Raw genomic sequence first — 8,829 nt, forward strand, 5'->3', positions numbered from 1 at the left:
ACCTGTGGAATTCAATGATGGAGAAGTCAGTAGACCAGTGGAAGTCAATGGATGAGAAGTCAGTAGACCCATGGAATTCAATGATGGAGAAGTCAGTAGACCCATGGAAGTCAATGATGGAGAAGAACAGTAGACTCGTGGAAGTCAATGGTGGAGAAGTCAGTAGACCAGTGGAAGTCAATGATGGAGAAGTCAGGAGACCCATGGAAGTCAATGATGGAGAAGTCAGTAAACCTGTGGAATTCAATGATGGAGAAGTCAGTAGACCAGTGGAAGTCAATGATGGAGAAGTCAATAGACCCATGGAAGTCAATGATGGAGAAGTCAGTAGACCCATGGAAGTCAATGATGGAGAAGTCAGTAAACCTGTGGAATTCAATGATGGAGAAGTCAGTAGACCAGTGGAAGTCAATGATGGAGAAGTCAGGAGACCCATGGAATTCAATGATGGAGAAGTCAATTGAACGGCAACGTCAATGATGGAGAAGGATCTGGGTGTTCTGGTAGTTCTTAGATTTCACCTTTGTGGCCATGTTTCATGTTACAACCATATCTCGGGCATAACATGACATTTATTCTCCCTGGAGAAGAAGAGAAGATTTGATCACCTTCGATAAATACAAACTATAAATGCTCTATATAGCAAATAGCGTGATTCAGCTCCCATGGACTTCAATGGGGTTCAGGTGCAATGTTTAGGTTTCACAGAGGGGTTTGGTGAACGTGCAGTGAACCAAACTTTGTTCAGTTCACTCATCACCATTAACAGAGCTGAGTGCAGAATCACTCATGTGTACATCTCCAGAGAGATTACCAGTAGAGCAGATCCAGCGGCTAGAGAACTAAGTGCTGCATGTTGGGGATTGACATAGAAAATGGTCTCCAGAAATAATTACCTCCATGGAGCTCTTGTTACTTGATTGCCCTCCGGGGAGTAATTAGGAAGCTGTGTGATGCCGTGTTGTCTTTTGAATAAAATTAATTAATATGAATGGCCAAATGTGCCTTTTACCATTTCTCCATCAATCCGGGTGCGTTCTGGTTCCCAGCAGGCTTAACCAGGTCACAGACTGCCATGGCATTGCTTAGTTCCACCACCACCCCCTGCACTTGGAGACATCATCAGGTCATTGCCTGGGGTTTCTTCCATGCTCATCTTGTGACCTCTCCGTGCCCCAAAATAAAAGAGGAACCCCAACACTTCCTTATATGATCCCCACTGTGTTTCAGAGGCCGTGGTACACTACTGTACTGTAAGTTACTAAACCTGCACCTATACCGGATGCTCTCCTTGTAGGCTAACTTATACCCAACATAAGGTAAGCTGGGGCCTGCTGAATACATGTCTCAATTAGGGATGAGTGGATCTGTCAGGATTGCCAATGGCTTGGCAGAATTGGAGTGGAGCTCACTGGCAGGAAATGGCCTGAAGCGTCCGAAGGCAGAGGTACAAAAGGGGTAATCCAAAGAGAAGTCAAGTCCAATCCGAGTCGAGGCGGGCAGCGAGGGTTCAGGGGCAAAAGGCAGTTCAAGGTCGGCAACAGGGGGTCCAGATTAGGGGTCAGGAAGCAAGGCAAGGTGCACAGATAGGGAGCATGGAAATCACACCATAGGGTGGAATAACTCAGCAACAAGCCAGAGCTCTGGCCAGGTTTTTATAGCCAGAAGATGTAAGACCACCCCCTGGTCACCGAGGCAACCAGGAGGCTTGCCTCCCCGGCAGCCAATGGCAGGCGAGAGAGGTGGAAGGTGTGTGCTGGGAACCTCCCCCACCAAAGCCCACACCTGATAGCCTGAATGGCGCAGGTGCGCTACCCTCGTGCTTCCGGAACTGCGCGCGCAACCTGAGTACTGCGTACGCGCGTCCGCCGCTTGATTCGCGCATGCGCACCTGCAACCCGGGCACCAGGAGTTCTGCCAGACTGGAGGGGAACCCGTGCCCTGCGCCTGTCGACCCAGAGGAGTGGTACCACCCCCTGTTTCCTGACAGGATCTGCCCAGTTTCGGTTCGCAAACAATTTTGCAAATCTTGCGGGGAACCCCCCTAGAAATCTAAAGGGGCAAAAATTGTTATTCTTTTCTAGCCATTTGTAGGGGTAATAAGCCAACTATTGTCAAACAAAAGGCACGGGAAGCCGGGCACTGGCATAGGGGGCATGTACCAATGGCAAGTTCAAAATACACAGAACTCTCAACTTTCCCCGACAACCCCAACACAGAGCGACAATATGGCTGCTATGAGCCCGCCCCTTTTGAATAGAAATGGGGTTAGGTTATCCATTCCTTCCACCTTATTGGTTCTTGTGACTTAGCCGACCAGGGAAAAGGCTATGCTCTGCATTATAGATGGATCCATTACTCCGTCGGCTGACATTTTTCAAAGTTCATGTATCCCGATGACTGCTGCTAGAGAGCCTGAGCCTGATCCCTATTACAGTGGAGTGAGTGGAGTCATTTAGACAAAACTGATTTCACAGCACAATTATATGAGGCATTTACCGGATTTATTCATGTTATTTACCTGGAAAAGCCTCCCTTGTGTAGGCATCCAAATGCCCTAAGACTGCTGCTGGGAGCCGCCATCTTGGATGTGATGTCAGCAGCCCCAGCAGGCTCAAGTGACACTGTATATTATTCTCCTTCACTCCTCCCCTGGCAGCTACATATATGTAGAATAGGGTTGGGGAGGGACAGAGGAACTGGCACAGCACAGACAGTAATTAGTCACTCCCATTAAGGGGCGTAACTAGCAAAATTTTGTATGTGATTTCTAGTTACGCCCCTTGCAGAGCCCACCTGAAGTCCCAAACAGCCCACCTGAGAGTGACAATGCAGAGCCCACCATAGACTCTCTATGGTGGGCTCTGTAGTGTCTCAGGTGGGCTGGCACACCTCTTACCTGTCAGCCCCGATCCGCTCCCCCTCCTCTGTCACGGGGCCCACCTCCTCTGTCGACGGGCCCTGCCTCCTCCGCTGCCGAACAACTGGCCCGCCTCCTCCTCTGCAGCTACTGGCTGTCACTTAATCCGCAGCGGCTGTGAGGAGGAAGGCGCCGCTGCACAGATCACTGACAGGTTGTCAATTATCTGAACAGCGGTGCATTCCTCCTTACAACTGCCAGTGACAGCCAGCAGCCTGTGATGCCATAGCAACCCAGGCGGCCCGCACTTTGCTCCTTGTCCTGGCCGGGCCCCCCTGTGCCTATGCCTCGAGCCCCATAACGGCCACCTAGTTCGCTATGGTGATAGTTCTGCCAGTGCTCCCAGTAGAGGAGAGGGCAAGGAGGGAGGGGGCTGAGCTAGGGAATTTTGCTGTTGTATTGTTTAAAGCCCTTCCATGTGCACCTTGCTTTAAAGCTGGTGATAAGTTGATTAGTGCGTTTGCCATTTGTTTTGCTTGACTGATTTGGTGCAGTGACACACTGGGGGGTCTCAGCTGCCGTTGTGATGTGCGGGGTCCCTTGTTAGACAGGTGTTTTTGCATGCTGGCTGGCGAGTGTGCTGGGAAAACTTTTTTGCTGTTGAGCTAGGGCAGGGGTCAGCAACCTGCGGCTCCTGAGCCGCATGTGGCTCTTTCATCCCTCTGTTTCGGCTCCCTGTCCAGGGACAGAAAAACTACCGCCGGTGCGGCCGCACCGGGGCCTGAGGCTGTGGGGGCGCCCAGTGAGGTCCGGTCTTGGGAACCCCCCCCTGGTGGAATATGCGGCAGTGCAGGGTCCCGGGGCCCCAAACTGCTGACGGGCTTCTCAGCGAGGGGACGGGTCCTGTGACTCACCTCCTATCTCCCGGCCTCGTCCCTAGTAACAGGCGGTGGGAGAGAAGTGTGCGTCACATGCCCCACTCCCTGCAGTGCACAGCGTCTGGCTGGGATGCTGGCTGTGAGGCTTGGCAGGTGAGTCCGAATGGGGGATGGGGAGGTACGGGTGTAACTGTGTGCTGTTATTTCATTTTAATTAGAAAAGTGGATTATAATGGGGAACATTACACTGTAATGTTGCTTGTTATAATGTTGCCTATTATAATCTATTTCTCTGATTAAATGATTAGACAGGGCCGCTGTTCTATCAAAGTTTGTGACTAGGTTGGAATGTGTGACCGGTGACATGGTCACACATTTCAATGTAATCCCGCCCAGTAAAAAAACGCTATATGACGCGTTATCTTCATTTTAGATGTCAAAAGGGTTTTGTGGCTCCCGGTGTTTTCTTTTCTGTGGGGAAACGGGTCCAAATGGCTCTTTGAGTATTTAAGGTTGCTGACCCCTGAGCTAGTGAATTGACTCTTCCTGAAAAAGTCAAATTTGCTACCAAGCGAACAGACATTATAAAGTAAAAACGCTCGGTGGTGAACAATGTTCGGGATTTTATGCTGTAAAAGTAATTTTTTTGTACCAAAAGGATTTAAAGGAGAACTATGTGGTTAAGGCTTTTCCCCATAGTTCTCCTTAGGGTAACGGGAGGACACAAACTAGCGTCCTCCCGTCACCCTAAGCTCAGTATACCGCGAGCTACAGCTCAGTATATAGAGAGCTGCTGCTCGCGGTATACTGAGACGCCGCAGCTGAAGCGGATCCCGACAATTGTGTCGGGATCCGCCCAGCTGCGTGAGTGACAGCTGGCTCCTCCTATCTAGAGGCAGAGCCAGCTGTACCCGCCCCCTCCCCCGTCCGTTCCGCCAGTCAGCGCTGGTGGATCGGAGCGGGGAGGGGGGAATCCAGCCCCTCCCCTGTCACGGCAGAGAGCCGTGACAGGATCGAGAGGTGAGCGAACGCCGCTATGTGTTCACTCACCTCCCGATCTACTGAGCCGACCTGTGACAGTCTCATTGTCACAGGTCGGCTAGAACTATGAGGTGAGTGAAAAGCACCCCCCTCATAGTTCTCCTTTAACAACAACAAAAAAGGAAAACAATATCTAATAAAAGTCCAGTTTTACAATGAAATGTACGAAGCTTCAAAGATCATCATTTCCAGGATGTGATCCCGAGAATACGAGGGAGAGAGTGGCAGGGACGCGCATTTTTTTATTCCATGGCCGCGGTGCGTTTTGAGCGGCCGCCCCGTGTTTAATTAACGATTGTTTAACAGAGGCCGGCCAGACGAATCATTAACGGGTTTTCAGAAGGAGTATTTATCGCTTTCATTACACGTTAAGGCGTGAGGTCTCAATATTGTAAGCCGAGGGGCGCGTCGCTGCGCCGCGGCTAATTTATGCCGCTGTTTAATGGTAGGGCAGCGCTGTAATAAGTGCGGCGATCTTGGCGAGATTACACCTTCACCTGGAGATTCAAACATTTCATCGGCTAACCAACTGGTTTTATGAGGCGCCTCTAATTAGCTCATCTGTTTCACAATGTTGACACAATGGGGTCATTTTATTAAAACATTATTGCTGCGCGTTCGGGTGAGGAAGAGCGGGGGAGCCCAGGCAGGCCTTCCCGCGTCCGTCAGGTTCCAGCCATGTAAAACACAGAAGAATAAACGGCTACGCTGTAAAACATTTCAGGTTATTACAATTCCGTCTCTTGATGAGGTTTCCCGGAATAACATTGGCATTTACCAAGTATAAAGAGAACCTGTCACCACACAATTCACCAACACATCTTCCTATAGGGCCATATGAGCATTTAGCGTTAATTCCTTCCTTGTGTAGGCATCCAGGACATCCTGAGAGGGTTCTATCACCCGGTACCCCACTGTAGTACCTGATGCGGACCTCTCCCCCCCATCCCCAGAGAGGAGCCGGTACAACTGTTTAACAGTGAAGAGAAGGCCGGAAGTCACCAGGGTACCATGCACTAGGTGGATTGCATTGCTATTCATTTGAATGGCACTCCAATGCACCTCCCGGGGACTATGCATCACTGCGCGACGATACAGCAATACTGCGCATTGTGTTGCAGTGAAAAAATTAGTGCATGCATTCTTTTTTTCACAGCAATGAATGGTATTGGGGTACCGCATGTCCTGCTGCACTGCAACCAGGCCCGGATTCCCCACAAGGCCACCGAGGCCCGGCCTCGGGGCGGCAGGGCGCAGAGGGGCGGCAGTGGTGTCCTTGTGGGGAAGTTGCCCTCTCTACATTGAGTCCTGCTTTGTACAAGCCGAGCTAAATGTAGAGTGAGTCAGATGATTGTTCGTTTACATGTCGCCGAGATCACATGTAAACAGTGTGCAGCCTCCTCCCCTCCTCCCCTACACCTTTACTTTATATACTTAACACGGCCAGGGGACACACTTTATTGTTCAATTTTGCTGTTTTTATTACTGTCACCTGTCCAAGGAGGTGTCGGGTCCTGAAGGTACTGGCCCTGTGCGGTAACCATGGTTCTTGGAATATTCCAAGACTGTAAAGAGTGTAATTGTGTGATATGTTTCCCTATGCTATTTCCTGCAATGCGTGTATATTTTACTTGTTCAGACAATAAACGAATTTAAAAAAAATAAAATAATTATAAAAAATAAACAATAATAAGATAAAAAAATTATTAAAAAATGTATAAGATAAATAAAAATCTAAAAAAAATTACATTGATAAAAAATAATGAAATACATTTTTTTTTTTAAATAAGAAATAAATAAAAAAATAAAAAGTGATAAAAAAGTTTAAAAAAACAGGGAGAGTAAATCCGGCCCTGACTGCAACGCATGACCACCTGGAGGTGTGTGAGGTGCCATTCAAATAAATGGCAATGCAATGCACCAGTACCCAGGCCAGGGCGGGTGGCGGTGTAGGTGCTGGCAGTGCACATTACCAAGGGGGTGGGTGGTTACTGGAGGTGCATGTTACTGCTGGCACGTTTTTGGGGAAGTGTTAGTGATGCACATTACCAGTGGGGGTGGGGTAGGGATTGGGTGCTGGTGGTACCTGCGGTTCTGTCCAGCATCCCGACAAGCTCACTGATGTCATTGGTTGCCAGAGACTGGGCTGGTGTCCCGCCAGAGCATCACAGGTTGCTAAGAGCTTAACAACTTAGGATGCTCTGGCCAGAAAGGGTGCCTGCCGCCCCCCACCTTGATCCAATGAGATGCTGCCTCATGCAACCGCCCCTGGCTGCCACATTTCAAGGATGGCCCTGACAGTACCGCATGCTAAGTGTGCTATGCACAGACACCATGCATTTAGTGTTTAGTGCAACGCTATGGTGGCCCTGAGTGAAACTGATATGATGGTGAAATCATTTATCATATCATATACCTGATTTCTAATGTTTAGATTTCGTAGGCTTCAAAAGATGAAAACTTTTGTAGCACCCTACTTACAGGGTTACTAAAATATTTCTATAGTCTATGTTCAGTTCAACTGTGACAGAACAATCTGTGAAGCTGTGTCTGCCTGTGGGTGGGTGTGTTACCACACAGGGCAGAACAGCCAATGAGGATTGCTTTGGGCATTTATGTCTCCCAGCCAATCACTGCAGGACAGTAGCAGTGATGCATGCTGGGAGAGGATATAAATGCTGAGTGTGGCTGGTGCAACAGTCTCTTCCCCCCCCCCAGGGCCCCCCTGGCCTGGGGCAGGATGCCTGCTGCTGAAGAGATAGAACGGACTAGGCCTGCATACTGGGGCCTGAGCCTGGAGGCCCAGTGGTCAGCCACTCATGTCTGAAGTTGAACCTGAACAAGACCCTTGACAGTATTGCTTGCCAGAAGTTCTCCACACAGATTGCCGGTACGGCTTAAAGGTCCAAGTCTGTGGTGGCAGCAGCTACTTTGCTCTGTTTCAAGTACAAGGAGTCTACCTTCATCCTGAATGTGCCTGACCCTCCCCCTCTCTCCCTGAAATAAAAGAGAATCATCTTGGAGCTATTGTCTGGACTTCAATCTGTCGGTAACCACTGGAGGTGGTAAGTGCTATTGGGGCAGCCATGTGTTTTAATAATCCCTAGACAGGCTATTGGAAGAGCCGATCATTCAGCGGCTCCTTCGGGGGTGAGCGCTACACTTTGTATGCATTTTTATGTAATTTTCACCAAAAAAGTATTAAAAAGGAAAAAAAAAAAACACCATTGTTATAAATGATGTCAGCGGATCCGACAACCTGCTAACAGGAGGATTTTCTTGTATCTTTCGTATTAATGGCCGTCAGCGGATTCCTGAGTTCAGGGACATCGATCTATTCCAAACCACATGTAATCAGATCACATACGATCACATGTGGACTGCTGCTTACAGATGCGGCCGCTGTCACTCAGTCATTAACTTAAACGGGTGTCAGCGGTCGCATCTAAACATTGCCACAGGAATCCCAAATCTCATGGTGTGAATGAGGGCCAACACTTTAAAGCGATCGGGGTTCTCCTCCACTCCACTCTAATCCCGCCTCTGAACCCTCCCCATAGCGGCTATGTCATTTTTACAATGCGTTACCAAAACCTGCGCCTGACAAGTGATGTATACAGAGGTGACGCCATATTAGCACCATTTGTTTTCATGTGTCTTATTATACACATTTTGTTTGCTTTACCAGCTCCTGCTTGGCATTGAGCGGTGCTGCTAACAGGGGCGTTCCTTGCCTTTTTGCAGCCTGAGGTCAGCCCAGGTAATGATTAGTGGTGGTGCACAATGCTTGAGGCGGGTGCTGGTGGAGAGTGACGCCGCTGGGGAGCTGGGAGGGGAGATGTACTGTATATGACCCTTACACAATGGCGTAACAATCACCATAGCGACCCAGGCGGCCGCTATGGGGCCTGAGGCACGGCGGGGCCCGGCCAGGACATCTCCCTGATGCCATGCGGGCCGCCTGGGTCGCTATGGCATCTTGCTCGGACAGCCAGGCTGCTGGCTGTCACTGGCGGCTGTGAGGAGGAACGCTCCGTTGGTGACAGCCAG

Source organism: Nanorana parkeri, unplaced genomic scaffold, assembly GCF_000935625.1.
Source record: "Nanorana parkeri isolate BGI_ZX_2015 unplaced genomic scaffold, ASM93562v1 scaffold1852, whole genome shotgun sequence".
In the NCBI taxonomy this organism is placed as follows: domain Eukaryota; kingdom Metazoa; phylum Chordata; class Amphibia; order Anura; family Dicroglossidae; genus Nanorana; species Nanorana parkeri.